Source organism: Equus asinus, chromosome 21 (assembly GCF_041296235.1).
Source record: "Equus asinus isolate D_3611 breed Donkey chromosome 21, EquAss-T2T_v2, whole genome shotgun sequence".
NCBI lineage: Eukaryota > Metazoa > Chordata > Mammalia > Perissodactyla > Equidae > Equus > Equus asinus.
The window spans coordinates 47,712,517-47,734,918 of record NC_091810.1 but is presented as its reverse complement, the minus strand read 5'-3'; the positions used below and the strand labels follow the sequence as shown (position 1 = coordinate 47,734,918).

The following is a 22,402-nucleotide window of genomic DNA, read 5'->3' as shown; positions in this document are numbered from 1 at the left end:
GGCCATTCTGAGGTGGCGTCCCACATGCCACAACTAGGAGGACCCACAACTAAAATATACAACTATGTACTGGGGGAATTTGGGGAGAAAAAGCAGGGAAAAAAAAAAAAGCTCCTCAGGAGCAAAAATACTTTAAAAAATTGTATTGAAAAATAGAGCTATACGTATCATTATGCATCTGTCAAAACCCACAGAATGTATAATACCAAGAGTGAACCCTAATGTAAACTATGAACTTTGGGTGATAATGATGTGTCAACGTAGATTCATTGATTGTGACTAATGTACCACTCTTGTGGAGGATGTTTATAGTCGGGGAGGCTGGGGGGGCAGACGGTTTTGAGGAACCTTGTACTTTCTGCTCAATTTTGCTGTGAACCTAAAACTGCTCTAAAAAATAGTCTATTTATAAATTTTAAAAAATAAATAAAAACTGACATATGCAGAGAATAGTACCCTCCCTATGATATTTGCAAGGATTATATGAGCTAATGGACAGGTGGTTGCTCAATATAAGTTGATTTTTGTGTTTTACTCTAAAGCCATCTCTGTCTCATGGTTCCTTCCCAGCTGCCACTCATGGGAGGGAGATGGCCCTTCCTGCCCTTTATCTCAGGATGCTGAGGCACCAGAGGCTTTGTCACTAGCTCAGTCACATGGTTTAACTGGTGATGCTACAGCCAGGCCTCTTGGGACAGTGATTAGCCTCTGTTGGGGCTTGAGTTCTGCATTCAATCCAGACTCCTAACAGGCACTGAGCACCTACTTTGTCCAAGGTCCTATGCTCAGCCCTTCAAAGTGTTCTCTCACAGTCCTACAAGGTAGGCATCATGCTCCATTTCAACAAATGAGTAAGCTGCAGTTCAGAGAAGTTAACTAACTTGTCCAAGGCTGCTCAGCTCTAAGGATAAAGTACAGAGCTCCTGCTCTCTCCTCCATCAGGAAAGGAGGCACAGGAGGTGAGCATTCAGCCAGCACCCCAGGGACTACTTGGCCTGAAGCACTCACCCCCCCTCCCAGCAGCCTAATGAAGATGCCATCTTGAAGGACGACATCTTCTTCCCAGAGGGCCTGGAGCAGCCCAGCAGACTCCACCAGGTCTGTTGACACCTGCTCTGAGGAGGGATGAGGAAGCATCTAAGCCCCCCTCCTTTGGAATCTGGGGTTGGAGGTGCTGGAGCAGGGGGTCTCATTCCTCATCTTGCCTTCCCTAGCCTACCCTACTCTTTTTAGACAGCTCATGTCTCTTTTTGTGAACCCCCTGCTTGCATCCTTCTCCAGGTAAGAGGGAGATGGGGACGAAGAGCTCTTCTGCAGGCCCAGACCTTCAATGTGGTACCTGGGCACAATCTGGGAAGGCTTTCTGCAGGTGGGGTGAGGGACAGGCTGCAAAGGAGAGGAAAGAAATAAATGAAGGGGACCACAGTAAGAACCCAAACTGGGATTTCCCTCAGCCTCCTTAGAACTGCAGGTGCATCTCTCTCCTGCTGGTTACTCTTTTGCTCCTTCCTTCCTTCATTCATTGAGCACCATGTGCTGGGCAGGAAATTGCATTCTGCCTCATGTTCACAAGCTCCTAGAGGAGACAGCTACACAAATAGCCATATAGTGTGACAAAGGCTGCAAAGAACATGTTCTGGGACCCCAAAGGCTACTTAAGAGGGTCAGAGCATCCAGAACAGTTGACATGTAGCTCTTTAAAGGCCAAATCTATGTTTCCTAACCCTAGATATGCTTACGTAGGAAATAAATGCTTTTTATAGGAAAAAATATTTACTTTGCTCTTACACAATGCTTCAATGTTGTGCTTATGAGCCCCACATCCACCTGTAAAAACATTTTTCTGGGTCCCAGTGGTTCTTAGCTAATGTTTTTTCCATTTTTTTAATTGTGATAAAGTACACATAACATAAAATTTACCATCTTACCCATTTTAAGTGTACAGTTCAGTGGTATTAAACACATTCATAATGTTGTGCAGCCATCGCCACCATCCATCTTCTTAACACTTTTTATTGTGTAAAACTGAAACTCTATAACCATTAAACAATAACTCCTCATTCTTCACTCACCCTTGCCCCTGGCAACCACGATTCTGCTTTCTGTTCCATGAATTTGACTACTTTAGATACCTCGTATAAGTGGAATTGTATTTGTCTTTCTGTGACTGAGTTGTTTCATAATGTCCTCAAGGACATTATGTGTCCTTAATGTCCATTATGTGTCCATAATGTGACTGAGTTATTAGCATAATGTCCTCAAGTTTCATCCATGCTGTAGAATATGTCAGAATGTCCTTCCTTTTTAAAGGCTGAATAACATTCCATTGTGTGTGTATATATATATATATCATATTTTGTTTATCCATTCATCTGTCGATGGACACTTGGGTTGCTTCCACATTTTAGCTATTGTGAACAATCCTGCTGTGAACGTGGATGTACAAATATCTCTTTGAGACTCTGCTTTCAATTCTTTGGAGTACATACTCAGAAGTGGAATTGCTGGATCATGTGGTATTTCCATTTTTAATTTTTTGAGCAGCAGCTCTACCATTTTACATTCCTATCAACAGTGCACAAGAGTTCCAATTTCTCCACATTGTCACGAACACATGTTATTTTTACTTCATTGCTAATGTATAGAAATGCAACTGATTTTTGTGTGTTGAGTTTGTATCCTGCTACTTTGCTGAATTCATTAGTTCTAACAGGTTTTTTTGTGTGAAATCTTCAGGGGTTTCTACATATAAGACCCTATTATCTGCAAACACGGATTATTTTACTCATTCCTTTCCAATTTGGATGACTTTAATTTCTTTTTCTTGCCTAATTGCTCTAGCTAGAAATTTCACTACTATGTTGAATAGAAGTGGCAAAAGCAGGCATCATTGCTTTTTTCCTGATGGTAGAGGAAAAGCTTTCAGACTTTCACTATTGCATATGGTTTTTGCTGTGGATTTTTCATGTATGACTTGTATTATGTTGAAGTAGAAGTAGTTTCCTTCTTCTCTATTTGTTGAATGGGGTTTTTGTTTGTTTGTTTTTGCTGAGGAAGATTAGCCCCAAGCTAACATCTGTTGCTAATCTTCCTTTTTGTTTTTAGCTTGAGGAAGATTAGGCCTGAGCTAACATCTGTGCCAATCTCCCTCCACTTTATATGTGGGTTGCTGCCACAGCATGGCACGGGCCAGCCCTGTCATATGCTTTTATCATGAAAATGTGTTTAGTTTTGTCAAATGCCTTTTCTGCCTCAATTGAGATGATCACGTGTTTTTTTCTCCTTCATTCTGTTAATATAGTACATGACATCAATTTTAGTATGATGAACTATCCTTGCATTCCAAGAATAAATCACACTTGGTTGTGGTATATAATCCTTTTAATATGCTGCTAAATTGTTTGCTAGTATTTTGTTGAGGATTTTTGCATCAATGTTCATAAGGGTTAAAGGTATATATAGTTTTCTTTTCTTGTAGTGTCTTTATTTAGCTTTGGTATCAGGGTAACGCTGATCTTATTGAATGAGATTAGCATGTGTTCCCTCCTCTTCAAATTTTTGGAAAAGTTTGAGAAGGATTAGTATTAGTTCTCCTTTAAATGCTTGGTAGAATTCACCAGTGAAGCTATCATGTCCAGGGCTTTTCTTTGTTGGGAGATTTTTGATTATTGATTCAGTCTCCTTCTAGTTAGAGGTCTATTCAAATTTTCTACTTCTTAATGATTTAGTCTTGGTAGGTTTTGCATTTCTAAAAAGAGTTTGTCCATTTCAACTAGGTTATCCAATTTGTTGGCATACAATTCTTCATAGTAATCTCTTATAATCCTTTTGATTTCTGTAGAACTGGTAGTAATGTCCCCACTTTCATTTCTTTTTTTTTTTTTAAGATTGGCACCTGAGCTAACAACTGTTGCCAATCTTTTTTTTTTTCTTTCTGCTTTTTCTCCCCAAATCCCCCCAGTGCATAGTTGTATAATTTAGTTGTGGGTCCTTCTAGTTGTGGCATGTGGGACACCACCTCAACATGGCCTGACAAGTGGTGCCATGTCTGTGCCCAGGATCTGAACCAGCGAAACCCTAGGCCACTGCAGTGGAGCATGCAAACTTAACCACTTGGCCATGGGGCCAGCCCCCCACTTTCATTTCTGATTTTAGTAATTTGAATCTTCTCTTTTTTCTTGATCAGCTGAGCTAAAGGTTTGTCGATTTTATTGATCTTTTCCAAGAACCAACTTTTGGTTTCACTAACTTTCTCCATTTCATTTATCTTTTGGTCCTTAACTTGCTAGGGATACTCTCCCCAGAAAACTGCCCATACACATCAAAGTCTGTATACATATTCAGGGTCTTCACAGACCCCTAAAACTCAAAGGTCTCTGTTTACAAATTTTGGTGCTGAAGGGCTTAAAATTCCCAGTGGTCCCTGAAAGGTTAAACTGGGTAGAGAGCAAGGCACAGGCAAAGGAAGGGGCCCAGCACTGATAACTCATCAGGCGCTGAATCAGTGAAAGCCTCTTGAATTTTATTGTGGTAGATTGGGTTGGGTCCTGAGTATCTACACTTCTAACAAGCTCCCGGTAAGGCCAGAGCTATTGGTTCTGGTCCACACTTTGAGGAATGAGGCTCTAAACAACCACATCCTCTCTAGCTCTGATTCTCAGCTAAGTTTCCCTCTCCATAAAAGGCATCCCCAGGTAGGCAGTGTCACCCTGACTCCTCCCTTCCCTTAACTACACTTTCAGTTACCAAGACCTGACAATATCATTTCCTAAATAACTTTGACTCCATTTGTCCGTTTGTGCCTTCCTCCTTTCAGTTTAGTCCACCAACATCTCCTGCTTGGACGATTGTAGATTTCTCCCTACCCCCAGGCATGATCTCCTAGCCTCCAGTCTTGGTGCAATTTGAAATGCAAGTTGTCTTAGACTTTTGTGGTTTACAAGGGCCTGTGTGACCGTGGCCCTGGTCATATCTCCAGCCTCATTTCTTCACATCTTACTCATGCAGTTCCCACCTCTTGACTTACCTCTGCTCTTCCTTTACTGAAAATCTTCCTCCCCATCTTTCACCTGACTCCCATTCCTGTTCCTGACCTGGCCTGCCTGCCCCCTTCTCTCCTCTCACCCCAGTCTAGGTTGGGAGCTTGCCTGGTCACACCTGCCTCCATTAGGGCCATTTTGATAATATCCAAGCCACATGAAGCTCCTTTAAGCAAAAGATGAACTGACTGTAAGGAGAAGAGGAAGTATCTTTTGGACTCCACAGAAAGGAATCCTGGTCCTTCCTTCCTTCTCTCCTCTGGGATTCTCAGCCCAGTGCCTTCTGACTGGTTGCTTCATAGCTCTTTGCATCTTTGAAACTTGGCTCCAAATTCTTGGCATATAGAATCTAATTGAACCATCTATAATTAGGTATTCTCCTTGGGCCCATCAGCTACTGGTAGGGTACTGAGACACAGCACAAACATACTCTCCAGGCCTCACTACTGAATGGGTTGGCAGTTTTGCAAAGGGGAGTATGGGCTAAGTAGACCCGAAAGATGTCTCTTGAAACTCTTAGGGTATTTATCTTGTGCTTTCCTCTTGTAGTGGGGTAACTGCCTGCTACTGGTCTGCCTCCCCCAGTGGACATGAGCTCTTAGGATAGAGGACAAGTTGTATAACTCTGTCTCCAGGGATGAAACAGAATGTGCCCAATAAATATTTGTGGGATGAAGTGCCAAGAAAGCCCAGAAAAGGACTGGCCTTCAGGTGCACAGAGGCATCACAGAAGAGCTGACATTTGGGCCAGGCATTAAAGCAGATTGAGTTTCCTAACTGGGAGGACAGGTTCAGCAAGAGGGGATGGTGGCTCTGTGGCTTGAATTAGTCCAACCACACGTTACTGAGCACTCAATGATTAACAACACATTGGGTGACAGCTATGAGAACAGGGTAAGACTTGGAAACAAGTGAGGAGTAGCTGAAGGGAAGTTTAAACTCCTGGAGTGTCTGAACCAGATATTTCCTCCTTTGAACAGCTGCTGATAGTTTGTTCTCATAGGAGTTAAGGCTGTATTATAATTATGTTTATGTGCCTGTGTCGCCCAGGAGTCTCAGGGGCTGTGTGCTTTTTGTCTTTGTCTAACAAATCCCCAGGGTCTTTTGAATGAAACTGAATCCCCTCAAGGCAAATGGGGGCTGTGGACAACCCTAATATTCTGTTCAATACATGCTCAAGGAACCCAATCCTGTCCTAGACTTTGAGGCTACTGATATGGACCAACCTGGTCCCATCTGGGGGAGTCAGACACAATTCCAATAAGAATGAGATAGATGCTATTTATAACTAAGATAATTGCAAAAGTGCAGCTAAGTCTGGGGAATCCCAGCCAATCTCATGTAGAGTGAGTAAGAGCCTATAATCCTCTACCAATCCTGGTAGAATTGACTTAAAACAGCAAAGATGTTAGCCTAATTATCTTTGAACTAAATTAACCTGCACATGTCTTTAGCTCTTTCAAACACTGTTTGCAGCCACTTTCCATTTCTTTCTCACCATTGCAAGCATATTATCCCATTTGACAGATGAAGAACCCATTTCAGGGAGGTTTAGTGATTTAGTGATTTTAGTGATTTTCAGACAGCGTGTGAGACGATCTGGTCCCCACTGCCCCCCCCCATCCCTGAGGTAGAATCTTTCCCTTCTTGGAGGGAGTTACAGCCCCTCCCAGATACTTCAGATTTTCTCCAGATCTTAGAGTCTATAAGTGGGGACAATTCTTTCTCCCGTACTCAGAAAAACAGGTATTGATAACCTACTATGCAGAAGGCCTCATCCCTCCTCCCTTATCGAAACCTGCTCTCAGAAAAGCACTAGCATAATAGTCATTTACCTCTAAAGTAAGTAAATACTCCTACCTTCTCACTGTGCAACATATATATGTATGAATTCTTAGACCTGGGTTCAAATTCTGGCTCCACCAGTTACTGGCTGTGAGATCTTATGTAACTTGAACTCTCTGAGCTTCAGGTTTTTCTTTTTTTTTAATTGAGGTAAAATTCACATAACAGAAAATTAACCATTTAAAATGAAAAATCCAGTGGCATTTAATACATTCACAATGTTATGGAAGCACCACTTCTATCTAGTTTCAAACATTTTCATCACCCTGAAATAAAACCCTGTGCCCATTAAGCAGTTACTCACCATTGTCCACCCCACACCTCCTTCAGCCCCTGGCAGCCACCAACTGCTTTCTGTCTCTCTGGATTTACCTATTATGGATATTTCATGTAAATGGAATCATACAATATGTGACCTTTTGTGTCTGGCTTATTTCACTTATATTGTTTTCAATATGCTACATTTTATAGTATGTATCAGTACTTCATTCCTTTTTATGGCTAAATAACATTCTATTGTATGGATATACCACATTTTGTTTATCCATTCATCTGTTGATGAACACTTGGGTGGTCTCCACCTTTTGGCTATTGTGAATAATAGTACAATGAACACCGGCATACAAGTATCTGTGTGAGTCCCTGGTTTCAATGTTTTTGGGTAAATACCTAGGAGTGAAATTGCTGGGTCATATCATAATTCTATGTTTAATTTTATGAGCAACCATACTTTACTGCCAGTACCATACTCTTGATAACTGTACCTTTGTAGTAGGTTTTTTGGGGTTTTTTTTGAGGAAGATTAGCCCTGAGCTAACTGCTGCCAATCCTCCTCTTTTTGCTGAGGAAGACTGGCCCTGAGCTAACACCCATGTCCATCTTCCTCTACTTTATATGTGGGACACCTACCACAGCATGGCTTGCCAAGCAGTGCCATGTGTACCCAGGATCTGAACCGATGAACCCCGGGCCGCCAAAGCAAAACCTGTGAACTTAACTACTGCGCCACTGGGCTGGCCCCTGTAGTAGGTTTTGAAACTAGGAAGTATGAGTCCTTCAGTTTTGTTCTTCTTCTTCAAGATTTTTTTGACTATTTGGGGGTCCCTTGAGATTCCACATGAATTTTAGGATGGATTTTTCTATTCCTGAAAAAACTATTTGTATTTCTATTTGATAGAAGTTGCATCAAATCTATATAGTGCTTTGGGTACTATTGACATCTTAACAATTCATGAACACAGGATGTCCTTCCATTTATTTGTATATTATTTAATTTCTTTTAGCAATGTCTTATAGTTTTCTGTGTACAAGTCTTTTGTCTCTTTGGTTAAGTTTATTCCTAAGTATTTTATTCTTTTTGATGCTAGTGTAAATGAAATTGTTTCCTTAATTTCCTTTTCAGATTGTTCAATGTTAGCATATGGAAATGCAACTGATTTTTGTGTGTTGGTTTTGTATCCTGCAACTTTGTTGAAATCATTTAATAGCTCTGATCTTTTTTGTTGTTGTGGAATCTTTAGAATTTTCTACATGTAAGATCATATCATCTGTGAACAGAAATCATTTTACTTTTTTTCCAATTTGTATGCCTTTATTTCTTTTTCTTGCCTACTTGCTCTGGCTAGGACTTTCAGAACTATGTCGAACAGAAGTGGTGAAAGTGGGCATCTTTGTCTTATTCTGATCTTAGAGGAAAAAGTTCCCTCAAATTTCCCGCCATTGAATATGATGTTAGCTATGGCTTTTCATATATAGCCTTTATTGTGTTGAGGTTGTCTCCTTCTACTCCTAGTTTGTTGAATTTTTTTTTAATCAGGAAAGGGCCAATTTGGATGGCTTTCATATTTTTCTTGCGTATTTGCTCTGGCTAGAACTTCCAATGCAGTCTTAAATAGCAGTGGTGAAGGCAGGCATCCTTGTCTTGTTCCTGGTCTTAAGGAGAAAGCTTTCAAAGCTTTCAGTGTTTCACCACTGAGAACAATATTAGCTGTGGATTTTTTATAAATACCTTTATCGTGTTAAGGAAGTTACCTTCTGTCCTAGTTTTCTGAGTGTTTTTATCATGAAAGCCAACCTTGCTTCTGGGAGTATGCGTATGTGGTGAGGGTGGGCAGATTCTCACGGCCCTGGAGCCCAGGACTCCTCACATTTCCCACCCAGCCTTCACATGAAGCTGGTTAAATGGAACCTGAACCACCAAAACTTTGGCTATAAACTGATCTGGGAGTGACCACTGACTGAGCTGTCAGCAGTTACACTGAGAGGCTGGGAATGACCCATCCCAGCTTGCCTAGCTAAACCCTGAAGTCCAGCTAGGACTACCTCTTTCTTGTCTTTCCTATATCCATGCCCTTTCCCATGCTGTTCTGCTGTCTAAGGCCTCATTCTTTCTTTCTTTTTTTGAGAAAGATTAGCCCTGAGCTAACTGCTGCCAATCCTCCTCTTTTTGCTGAGGAAGACTGGCCCTGAGCTAACATCCATGCCCATCTTCCTCTACTTTATACGTGGGATGCCTACCACAGCATGGCTTGCCAAGCGGTGCCACGTCGGCACCCGGGATCGGAACCAGCGAACCCTGGGCCACCGAGAAGCATAATGTGTGCACTTAACCGCTGCGCCACCAGGCCGGCCCCAGGCCTTCTTATTCTTAAAGATCCTTCTTTAGCAAGTCTTCTTTTGTACTACACCCCTACCTTGTGCAAGGGAGCTCTTCCCTCCATTTTCCCATGGCCCCTCATTGATACCATCCTTCAAGAAATGACCTCATTCTGTAGGGTATCACAATTCAGGTAAACTTTCCCAGGCATGCCAAAATCTCCAAGGGACCCTCACCCCTTCCCTTTCTTTCCCAGTGCCTCACAGGCCTGCTTCAAGAATGGGCCCAAGACATTTCAATTTGTTAAGCATATTTGTTGAGCTCTTCTGTAACTATTCTAGATTTTGAGGATCTTAGTAAGATTGACAAGATCTTTGTTCCATGGACCTCACAATCTTGAGGGGAGAGAGATGAAAAACAGATAAAGAAAAATATCAGATAGCATTAAGGTCTCTGCAGATCTAGAAAATGGTGGTGTAATGGTGACTGGGCAGCTACTTAAGATTGGGTAAGGTAGTCATGGAGGGCTTCTCTGAGGAAGCTGATGGAACTGAATGGCATTATTCTCTATAGGACTTTTTAAAAGCAACTGTCTATGACATCTATCTATTGACTTGGCAAATGTACATGGTTATTTATCAGGTACATTAATCTGTGCTTTTCCCCTAGGAGTTGATCAACAGCATCTTTCACGCTTTCCCCAGGGCCAGCCTGAAAAGTGACTACTTCAAGACCATGAAATCTGGGAGCAGGGCTAAAGGCCACTTCTCCACTCTCCAGGGCAGTCATCTGGGAGTTCTCTCTACACGCCATGCTGCGCCTGAGCTCTGGTCCTTCTGCCTGGAATTCTCCTTCCCTGAGCCTTCACATGCTTCTCTTTAGCATTCTTGGCATTCAGCTGTCTGCTAACATGTCACCTCATCAGTGTGTTCTTACCCAATGCCTCCCCTCTCCTGATAGCCTCTCTTCCATACAGGCCTCTGTTTTATGTTTTTTTTCTTTTTTTTTGAGGAAGATCAGCCCTGAGCCAACATCCACCGCCAATCCTCCTTCTTTTTGCTGAGGAAGACTGGCCCTGAGCTAAGATCTGTGCCCATCCTCCTCTACTTTATATGTGGGACACCTACCACAGTATGGCTTGCCAAGTCGTGCCAGGTCTGCACCAGGGATCTGAACCAGCAAACTCCGGGCCACCGAAGCGGAACGTGCACACTTAACTGCTGAGCCACCAGGCCGGCCCCTGTTTTATGTTCTTTTCAGCACTCATTAAAATTTGAAATTATTTTGTACTATTTGTCTCCCTTGATTAGAGGTGAGCTACTTTAGGGTGGAGACCTGTTTTCTCTTGTTCAGTGCTGTGCTCCCCAGGGCCTGGATCAGCATCTGAAGTACAGTTTGGGACAATAAGTATCTGGTCAATGAACTTCCACACGGGACAAGTTTTTATTAGTTACACTTCATTAGTTACAATTATAGAAGGATTCTGGACCAGAGTCCTTCAAATTCAAATTTGAGCATAGTTCTTCACTCACTTCAGTGCATGGTTATAAGTAGGCTCTGGACCTAAGTATCCTGTGCTCAAACCCAACCTCCCAGCTTCAATTTTTCTGTCTTTGAAGTGGGATAGTAATTGTACGTACCTCACAATATCAATGTGAGGATTAAAGGCTTTAATACCTGTCAAATGCTTACAGTTATGCTTGACATGTCTTATTACTATTCCTCAGTATGCAGTACAGTACCTGGTACAAGGTAGTTACCCAGTAAATAATTGCTGAGTGGGGAATGTTATGGTGCAGCAAGTTTGCCAGGCCTTCATTAGACACTGTGGTGGATTTTTTTTTTTAAAGCCTCCCAGAGATTATAATCTAGTATGAGAGAAGTAGTGTACAAGCAGAAAGTTTAAAAAATACCAAGAAAAGCATGGCTGTTGAAGAAAGAAATACAGCTATTTGCCACCTTGGAACCTGGTTCAGAATGATCATGGCTTTGGCATCCAGAAGTAAGGGTGGGCTAGAAGTGTTGCTGGTGGATAAAGGACTGAGCTGGCTTTCATGGAATGAGGAGGTGAAACAGGCGAAAGGAAGAGGGTGTTTTTCCAAGCGTGAGTTCACAGTGATAGAGAAGGCTTAGTTCTAGTTTCTAATTGATTAACAAGTTGCTGGCGAGTCTTGTCTAATCCCAGCAGGAAGATTCCAGAGTTTTTAACCTCTCTTAAAGGCAGAGCTATCAACAGGCAGGTGTGTGTGTAAATCATTCTAGGAATTTCCCTCCTAATAGAACCCATTTTCCTACAGGTGAATTGGGGGGGTGCCATGATCTTCAAAGGTGGTTGCGAGGGCATATCATCCAAGTTGTCAGGGAAGCTCCTGGAGGGTAGGGAGGAATGATGTCAGAGAAGGGCAATGGCATGTTGGGAGGAGAGAATGGAAGGGGCTTCCATCACCAGGGGAGCCAGCCCCGGCCCTAGTTTCTCCAACCTCAATGACAGAGGAGGAAGGTAAGTGTGGGTGTCTTTGATGATTGTGTATTGGGTCTTTTGAGGGGGGGTAGGGAGATAAACAATCAGACTCTTTTCTCAAGTCTCTGCTCAGCTTCACTGGTCTCTTTCTCCTTCCTTTGGTTATCTCATCTGAACCTGCTTCGACCTTGAGATCAGAACTGCTTTATGTGTCACACAGTTAGTCCAAGCTAAGAGGTCAATTGGGGAAAATGCAAGGCCTGGAGCAAAGAGGGGTCAGAGTGCTGATCTGACGTTGGCATGGTGAGAGAAGTGAACCAGCTTTTGAGGCACGTTTTGTCCTTTAAGTATGTAGGATGAAGTCCCCTTACTTGCAGGAGTAGAGAGCCTCCAGAGGTTTTGAGGATGCTGCTTTCTAACCCATGAGTCTGCCATTTCCAGATGGTTAACAAAAAGCCTTCAGACAGGCAGAACTATTTCCTTAGTTCAAGAGGACAATCTAAATGGAAATCCATGTGAGTTTGTGTGTGACAGGGACAAAATTTCACTCAGGTGCAAGTGACTGATATCAGAGCCTTTTGGAAAGTCTCTTCAGACAAGAGGGAAGGGTATCAAGGTAAAATTTCCTGAGTCTCAGAAGACAAGGGACTAAGTGAGAATGGAAAATTTAAGAACATGTAAAAGCTGTGATTCTTTTTGGAGTACCTTCTGTAGATCTAAATTCCCATCGATAGTTTGAGTACACACCCTTGTATTTTTATAACCTGAAAATAACTATGTCTGATATCTAGAGGTGTTAAGGCCCAGAAGAAAAGGGAGGTGGGGAGGAGAAAGGATTTTTTATCCTCTTGATTTTATGAAGAAAACAGAACAAAATATTAAAAAAAAAATCTTTCAGAATTTTTTCCTTATCTCGCCAGTGTTGGAGGAGGAGGAGGACAAAGAGGAGGAGGGGTATGAGGAAAGAACTTGGGGTTGTAGTGGAGAGAGCTGACAGAAAAACACTTTCCTCTTAATTGGAGCCCACGTCAGTAATTCCCAATTTGAGAGAGGAGAATCTGCGTCCTCAACCTCCCCTTGAGAGTCAGTGATCAAGAAAGCCTTTTCTTGTCCCTGCTTTTTTTCCAGGGAATTCCGAAGACAGCTTCGGTCAACAGGAACTGGGACAGGAGGGGGAAGAGGGGAGGGAGGAGGAGTGAAAACCTAGCGTTACAGGTGCGCATCAATTTCAGGCATCCTTGAGGACTGCGCACAACCTCTGTTGGCGGCGATGGAGGAGCGGCAATCATCACCGGCAGCATCAGCAATGACCGTGCCCCCAAGTTGAGCCCCATATCCCTGCACCAGACACTTGCATCATCCCATTCAATCCTAACAAGGCTCTGAGGTTATCCCCAAATGAGGAACGAGGAGGAACAGAGGCTCAGTTGAACCACTAAGTGACCGGCTTGCCTCTCTGCTGGCTGGCGGGGCGCAAACCCATTCCGTCGGACCCACCCTGGAACCATTCCCAGGTGGATTCCGGCCTGGAATTTCCGTGCTGCATTAATTCTCCAAACGGTCACCTATAGCACAGAAGTATCTATCCAGGGAGGAATCGCGGTCCACCTGGCGCCGGGGAAGAACGGCCTCTGCTTGGCTCTCAGCGGAACTTTTCTGTCGGCGGCGCGTGTTCCCGTCCGGTCTGCCCGGCGCGCGGGCCGGGAGGGGGACGCTTTCTGGCGCGGACCGCGAGCGGAGGCTGCGAGCGCCGCCGCCGGAGAAGACCGACGCTCGGCCGGAGCCAGCCCGCGGCGCCCGGGCCTGGCTGGCTGCTTCCCGCCTCACCCGCCACCCCCGCCGCCGCAGACACCGCCGAGGCGGGCGCAGCAGAACCCGCGGCCACTCGGCCCTGCCCGGCCCGGCACGGCCCGGAGCCGCGGCGCGGGAGGTGAGTGCCGGTGCCGGCCCCGGCTCCCCGCTCGGGCCGCCGGGACCCGCAACAATGGAGCCCGAGTGGGAACGCGGCCCGGGCCCCTGGCGCTCAGCGGCCTGGGGCAGCAAGCCGGTCCCGGCAACCCGGGCCTGGGGGCACTGGATCCGACCTGGGAAACTCCAGTGGCCGGAGGCTTGGTGGGGGTTTTGTCCTTGACTCGGGGCCTCGGTGGCTTGATATTTAGGATTTTTGTAGCCGGAGAAGGGAGTCAAAGAGGCAGGGAGACTTAACTCTAGTGGCATGCGTTCTTAGCGCTTGATGCAGACGACCAGGAGGCTGACCATGGCGGGGTGGGGGTTGGGGGGTTGGGGGGAGGATCGCGTTTGGAATTCTAGGGGCCTCAGTGTGCCTGGTCCCTAAGGCGCATCAGGAGGCCTTACCCCCGCCCCCAGGTCTGTGAACTTGGCAGACTGGGGTCTGGCTGGGGAGAAAGGACATTGAGAGTTAAGCTTCTCTGGAGTAACTGGTGATTAGTTCCTGGAGAGGCAGGAGCTCAGCTGGGCTTAGGGGAGTTGAGCAAAGAGCTGGATTCTCTGGGGCCCAGATGCATCCTGCCTTTGAGTGGTTCTCAGGTGGGGAACTTGTCACAAGAGTGTGACGGTGAGTAGTCTTGGCTACCTTGGTGTTAGGGTGAGGCCAGGGTTGTGATTTGGGGAGTGTAAAAGAGAGTTGATAGGCTGCTGAGGTTGGAGAATTAGCTTTATTTGGGCCATGGTGATGGCAGCCTGGGAGATGAACAAGGGAACTTTGCAGAGTGGGCTTCATGATAGAGAATGACCTCTTACTGCGGAGGTGTGGGTGACTCAGATCTGCTAGAATTCCTGTCCCTTGCTCATGGATATGGCTGACCGTATTGTTGGCTGGGCACTGAGGTAGTTGGAGCTGGAAGGGGCATTTGGGGGCTGAATGAGTTACTTCCTGAGTAGAAGACAGTGTGGACCCTTCCTTCTTACTCCAATCAGGATGGTGGCTGTCATTGATAATATTTTAAGTAAAGAATTTCTTTGTGGTATTTGGATCCAAAGCTTTCCTCTGTTCATTTTTTTTCTGCTTTGTTTTTGAATTGTGACTCATACTTTCTTTTCAGCACTGTGGCTATTGTTTGTAATGATGGACAACTTAGACACCATAATATATGTAAATTCTAGGCGTTTTCAGTCCAATCCTTATAAATGTAAATTAATTTAAGAGGCTGTTTTCACTAATTTGTGTGTCATTGTTTAATGTGGCAACTCTAGAGAGGGAGACGAAAACCCTAACAGTTTGTTTTAAAAGTTCTTTATATTCCTAAATCCATGAAACTTCATTTTCTCCTACTGCCATGAAGTCATTACATTGAATCTGTTAAATCTTAGTGACTGTCATTTCAGCTCTCACAGGACATTGTCTTCACTAGAAGTGTTAGCCATTTTCAGTGAATTTGGTCTGTACACTGTGTGTCATCTGTACATTGAAAGACAGTGTGCAAACTTCGAATCTGAGGCCTGCAGCTGTGCACCAGAGCTCTCTGTGTAGTATTCAGGCAAAAGTTGGTGTGTTGTCTGTAGATGAGATATCAAACCCTGTATGAAAAAAACAGTATCAGGATCATTGCAATTTCTGAGTTTATTCAGAGTGTTAGGAGATACTGCCTAGTTAGTATACTAGAGTATAAATTTTCAGGTGAGATGTGGGGTAATTCTGACTATTTTTAGTTGTACTGGTAGTTCTGGGGATTGTGTTCTCCCTTAATCTTTAAAAAAATCGTGTATTTCCCTTGTATTCTTTCTGTTTCTTTTTCTCTCTTTTAAATTTTCTATCCTAAGTAGTTCGTTCTTTCATAAACCAGTATCTGTTGAATTACACTAGGCACTGTGTTGGCCACCTCCACAATGGTGGTATTTTTGACATTTTAATAGTTGTAGTTCTTAGTTCAAAAGTGGCTGTTGGGGCTGGCCCCGTAGCCGAGTGGTTAAGTTCGTGCGCTCTGCTTCACCAGCCCAGGATTTCGCCGGTTCGGATCCTCGGCATGGACATGGCACTGCTCATCAAGCCATGCCGAGGTGGTGTCCCACATGCCACAACTAGAAGGACCCACAACTAAAAAAATGTACACATATGTGCCAGGGGGCTTTGGGGAGAAAAAGGAAAAATAAAATCTTTAAAAGTGGCTGTAGATCTATGAAAGAAGTGATTCAGGTATATCAAGCTTTTAATCAGTAAAGCCATTGAATAAAGTTTTTATAAAGATTAATTTTGACTAGTGACAATTGATTATCTTTATATGTTTCCATGTAAAAGGTTTGTCTATGGTGTCTCAGATTGGTATGGGCTTGTTTTTGCATTATTTTGTTTAAATACACCGGTTAACTTTAAGTACTCCTGTAGATAAACCACAAGGTAAACATTTTGTTTCTGTGTGTCTGGATGAACGGTGTTTACAAATACTGTTTATATGCTCAGGTTCCCAGGAAGCCATCACACTTTCCTTCGCACTGTGGTTTTGGGAGCGTGAAGGCATTTCTTACCCCCTTTGTCTGGTTCACTGTATGTAGGCAGGGAGTGTCTGCTGATTGCTTGGAGTGTTGTCCCTAGAACAGGAGGAATAAGATTGAGGTAAGGCTCAGTCTATTTGAAATTGCTTGCCTCTTAATTTTTACTGCATGGAATATAATATAAATTACGTTTTGAATTTTTTTTTGCTTTAATTGTTATTCTCCCTTCTGACCTAGTATAATGAAATTTTGTCCTTTCTCTCTTCTCTATATCTCTCTGTGTATATATTTTGGCCAAAAATAAATGAAGAAGTTTAAAATCAAGGTACTTAGATAATAAATGAATTCTTTGAAATGTCTCTCATTTTCCATCTGGAATATTCCCTTGATCAAAGAAAACAAAACTGGTTTGTTTGTTGCTTTGAAGGCAAAGTGATTGCTGGAAGAAATGTTTCTGACTAACTCTTAGTCAAATGGATCAAATTCAGAAACTCTTGGAAAGAAGTCTTCGAGTTTTTGATTTCTTTAGAAAAATTCTGAGGATCCTAGTACAATGGGAAAAGCATGGTCTTTGGAGTCATCCCACCTCTACCTCTTGCTTGCTTTTTGACCTGGGTAAGCTATTAACCTCTCTGAGCCTTGTTTTTTATTTTATTTTATTTTATTTTTTTCCTTTAAAATGGGGCTAATATAACCTTCTCTGCAGGTTGTAGCGATGACTGGAGACGAAAGCCTAGTGCTTTGTGGGGACAGTGCTTGCTGTTAGTAGTAGTTAGTGTGTGATATTATATGGGAGCACTGTTCTCAGCAGTATTAGTGGTAGGAGTGTAGATGGGTGCTATGCATGGATGAGTGGCTCAGTTTCCTTTTCTAGTGATGAGCACAGCCTGCTCTCTGCACGTGTTGGCATCCTGGACAGGTGAGAGAATTGTTGAGGCAGTCTTTATCTAGTATTGGTGGGCAGGAGTCCATGCTATAAAGTCCAAGGTCATTCCTGGCACTGGAAGGTTTTTTTCCTGGCACTTCCAATGGGGAAGCCAGGAGGTAACTGGCATGTCCTTGTTTTGCAAACAGTGGGCATTCCCATTGACAGAGTGCTAGAGTATGCCAGGCAGCATCGTGTTCTGTGTAGCCCTTTATCAGAATGTTCTCTAGCTTTCTTCTGTTGGCATTAGAGACCTAACTTTGGTCTTTTTGCATGAAATGCTCCAGATGCTGGAGAGATTTGTTATCTTTCTCTAATTTGGGCTACTTTGATAGAATCTAGCATTCTGTTCAGAAATGTTTTTGATGAACAGAAGGTTCACAGGCTTTGTTATAGAATTGTTCAGTTTTATTTTTTCCCTGTGAGAGAAAAAAAAAGTCAAGAGAAAAATAAGTATGAACCAGATAGAAGTGATTCAAAATAACTGACCCTAAATCTCTTCTAATCTTCCTTGGTCCAATCCCCCCTCTATTCCAGTGGTCTTTAATTCCAGCTAAAAGTAAATAATATTCTTCTGGCCTCAAAATGCCATGAATATATAGATTCTGGTATGTCTCTACTTCAACATCTCACAAGGACCAATATGACCCAGGCTCTTTGGTATCTTCCTTTCTAGGCCTTGTCTGCTGTAATTCCTTGGGTACTTGAGGTTCCTTGGACTCCTTGTAGGGCCTAGCATGCTCAGATTATTCCTCTTGCTATTTTCCTCTCCATTCTAGTGATTGTCTGACTCTTAGGCTTGAATTTACCAGGATTTCAGGTACCACCATCTCTTAAAAATTTTCCTTGATTCTTTCCAGATAAGCTAAATGCCTCTTCTCTGTATGGCCATTGCAATCTGAGTAAGCTTCTTTCATAATCACACAGTACTCATCTTTTGGTATTTTTGTGTGTTTTCCATGCCTAGGTTGTGACCTACTTGAGGGCAGGACTTTGTCTTGTTTATCTTTATATCCCAGTACCTAACCATTTCTGACGCAGAGTAGCTACTCAGTAAATGTTTGTTGGGTGAACAAATGAATGACCTCTGCATATGAAATAGCAGGAAATCATTCCTTGTGGAGCTGGTGGTGTGGTGAGAGTTCTGATCTTATGGCTGATCTGATCCTGGCTGAAGCAGTGCTTCTGCTTTTGTATTTCCAGGTTGCTAAAAGCAGTACTTTATTTTGCCATGAAAATGTGTTACTTATTCCGTATGTTCATGGTTTTGAGGCTGGGGGGCTATTTCTCGGTCACTTTGGGTCTTGCTAAAGTTTCCCTTAGAAGAGAATGTAGCAGTTCTTCATTAGTATCATCTAGATCTTCATTGGCCATTTACTGCTCTGAGCACTTTGTCCTCATTTAAAGAAAATTGACTAGTCAATTTGGGCCACAGGTTCTCCAGACAGCTACTGGCCAGCCTGGGAGTGGGTAATGGATTTAACACTAGGGATGTTGTGACGTTTGTAGGCTGATGGACCTTTTGGAGACCCAGCTGAGCCCAGTGGCACCATACTTAGGATGTAAGATTATTTGCCCAAACTTTATTTGGGAGTTTGAACTCAACAACTATAGAAGTCATCTGTACTAGTTCTTTGCTCAGCGTAATACTGTACTAACACTGAAACTGATATATTAATTCTTTGTTTGGTGGCTGCGTATTCTGAGTTATTAACCTAGAAATTATGGAGTTTTGATTCTTGTAGTCACCCCCTTCGATCTTCTTAGTGGTAAAATAACTTGAGAGTATACTATCTAATTACTTTGATTTAGTTTTCATGGTTGATCAGATCATATAGGAATTCCACTGAAGGCTAGGTGTGAGGAACCTCACTGAAGCCTACATTATGCAGTTGTTCTTTCATGCAGGTGACAAACATAACAGACTGCAGAAAAGGAAAGCAGGAAAAGTAACTGTAGTTAGATAAAGATAAAAGATAGAAATTGATCTGAGATAAAAAGGAAAACTGAGACAAAGCATAAGGCGCTTTAATGTGGCAAGCAACTCTTAAATTGAAAACATTTTGGGAGCAGTATTGAGATGGTGAGAAGGAAATTGTTATAATATAGGTTATAAGCAGTAAAAACATGGACAGTTTCAGGGACCGGCCCCATGGTCGAGGGGTTAAGTTCGCGCGTTCTGCTTCGGCACCCAGGGTTTTCCTGGTTTGGATTCTGGGCGAGGACATGGCACTGCTCATCAGGCCATGTTGAGGCAGTGTCCCACATAGCACAACCAGAGGGACCTATAGCTAGAATATATAGCTATGTACTGGGAGGGCTTTGGGGAGAAGAATAAAGAAAAAAAAAAGAAGATTGACAACAGTTGTTAGCTCAGGTGCCAACCTTTTTTTTTTTCTTTTTTTTTTTTTTTAGGAAGATTAGCACTGAGCTAACTGCTGCCAATCTTCTTCTTTTTGCTGAGGAAGACTGGCCCTGAGCTAACATCCGTGCCCATCTTCCTCTATTTTATACATGAGACACCTGCTACAGCATGGCTTGCCAAGTGGTGCCATGACCGCACCTGGGATCTGAACTGGTGAACCCCAAGCCGCCGAAGCAGAACATGTGAACTTAACTGCTGTGCTACCAGGCCAGTCCTGGAAATCTTTATTTTAAAAAAAAGTGGACAATTTCAGGCAGTATAGACACCTTGGAGGTACTTCTGCCCACTTAGGGCTTTATTAGCACCATTGATGAAAGTTATATGTAGGCAGAAATGAAAAATGTTTGCTTTACTATGATAAATATACCTTGTGTATGTATGATACTATAGTTTATAAAGCACTTTCATATACATTTACTCTTCCAACAACCCTGTGAGGAAGATATCCCCATGTTACAGATGAGGAAGCAAACACAAAAAGGTGAAGTGGCTTGCTTTCAAGTGCACAAAGCCAGTAAAAAGAAAAGCTAGGGACTGACCCGGTGGCGTAGTGGTTAAGTTTGCATGCTCCACTTTGGTGGCCTGGGATTTTCAGGTTCAAATCTCAGGCATGGACCTAGCACTGCTTGTCAAGCCATGCTGTGGTGGCATCCTACATAAAATAGAGGAAGATTGCCATAGATGTTAGCTCAGAGACAGTCTTCCTCAAGCAAAAAGAGGAAGATAGGCAATAGATGTTAGCTCAGGGCCAATCTTCCTCACCAAAAAAAAAAGAAAAAGAAGAAGAAAAAAAACTAGGACTTGATGCTGAGTTTTCTGATTCTAAATTTACAGCCTTTTTTATGTCCTATAGGATACTTTTAGGGCTTCAGTTTGGGGTGCCAGTCACCCCTTATTCCAGGTTTCTGGTCAGTAGAAGATACACACAAAGAAGTTAGTGCCCCACAGGGAGTAGAGTTTCTGCTCCGTTAACAGCAGCCCATTAATTCTGGAAGAGCTGCCTGGGGGAGGAACATAGAGGGAGCCCCACCTTCCTCACAGGTCACTTAGTGGTCAACACAGAACCAGGTGGAGATGTTTTCGTACTTGAGACCCAGTGACACAAGTAGGGGTCTTCCACCTAATGTAATTATAGAAATTGGAAGAAAATTGGAAGTTTGGGAAAGAATCCTTTAGGTGTGATTCTGGCTTGAGCTCAGGCTCTTTGCTCTTATTGTACCTTCCAGTCCCACTGTCTCCCCACCCCATCTCTTCACCTTTCTCTTCCCCTCTCTTTCCCCCTCCCACCTTAGCTTCAATGCGGGTTTGTTGTGGTCCACAGTTTCAGTGCTGCCCTCCGTAGGTCTGAGAACCCTTTGCCTGCCTGACTTTGTGCTCTGTCCCTCTGCCAGTTGTCATCCCTAAATTCTCTCCCTTGGCTTCTTTTGCTGACCCTAGGTTGTCCAGTGTTTCTGGGGAGTCAGGAAAATGGGCTGTCTTGCTTGTCTTGGCAGCAGTTCCCATTGCCTCACTTGAGTTCTCTGTCCCTCACGGTGCCCCTATGCTGCCTTCTCAGGGTCCCATTTCCCACAGCAGCCACTTGAATGTTTCCCAAGGCTCTTTTTTTTTCCCTCAGGCCTTAGACCTGCTCTCCAACCCTCTCATTCTTGACCTGTGACTTCACGTTAGGAATTGTGCTCCCTAATTTTTTTCCCCTTTCCTTTCTCTCGTGATGCTTTCATCACTCAGAGTCTCTTGCTTTTGGAAAGTTTTTGACTTTTTGACTGTTTTTCCTGATTGTACAAGTAATATATGAGCACAGTAAAATTTAGACTTTTTTTAAATAAGGAAAGGAACCCATAATCCCTTGCCTCAGTGTTAACCACCATTAAGAATTTGGTCTATATTTATCTAGATTTTTTTTTCCCACTGTGTATGCTAATTGTGTGTATGTGTGAGATAAAGTAATTCCTTTTTGCAGAAATGAGATCTCAATAAATCTACTCTTCTGTAACTTGTTTTTTTAATGCTTTTATCTTGGGCATTTTCCCATGTTTAGGACACATATGGATCCTGTCTTTTAATAGTTATATAACATTATGTTGTATATTTGTATCAATTTTTCTAGTCCTCTGGTGATAGATATTTGTTTCTACTTCTTTGCTGTTGCAAGCATCTTTGTATATCTGTATCTTTGTATACCTCTTTGTATACATTGTATACATCTTTCTATACTTTGTATACTTCTTAGGATAAATTCCTACAAGTGGAATTTCTGTGTTAAAGGCTATGAATGTTTGAAATTTTGCTAGATATTACCAAATAACTTTCAAAAGATTGTATCAATTTATATTTCTCCTCTAGCGCTGAGCATAATCAAATTTTTAATCTTTGCCAATTTGAAGCCTAGATAAAGTAATTTTTATTTATATTTCCTACTGGAGAGCAAGCATCTTTTCATGTGTTTATTTCGTATATATTAATTGATCAATCAATTAATTGATTAATCAGTTATCTCCTTTCTTGCATCTTCCTATCTTCTCTCCCCTCCCCTTTTTGTTTTTACCTACATACAAGGTAGAACCAGGTAATTTTGCTTAGCTCTGAGCTTCTGTGCTACCCTAGCCCTCTCCTTCCTTTCCCTGTCTCTTTTATCTAAAATCCAGTTTTATTACCATTTCCT

At 42.9% G+C, this 22,402-nt stretch overlaps 1 protein-coding gene across 3 annotated transcripts in view; it reads left to right on the top strand.

Annotated features, from left to right (window-relative positions):
• The first annotated feature begins 13,666 nt into the window (after nucleotides 1-13,666).
• LOC106830746 (RAD54 like 2) overlaps nucleotides 13,667-22,402 on the top strand; it is a 159,053-nt gene continuing 150,317 nt past the window's right edge. For all 3 annotated transcript variants that reach the window (XM_070493518.1, XM_014840549.3, XM_070493519.1), the window contains exon 1: nucleotides 13,667-13,871. The gene's annotated coding sequence lies outside the window, so the exon portion shown is untranslated. The remainder of the gene's footprint in view (nucleotides 13,872-22,402) is intronic.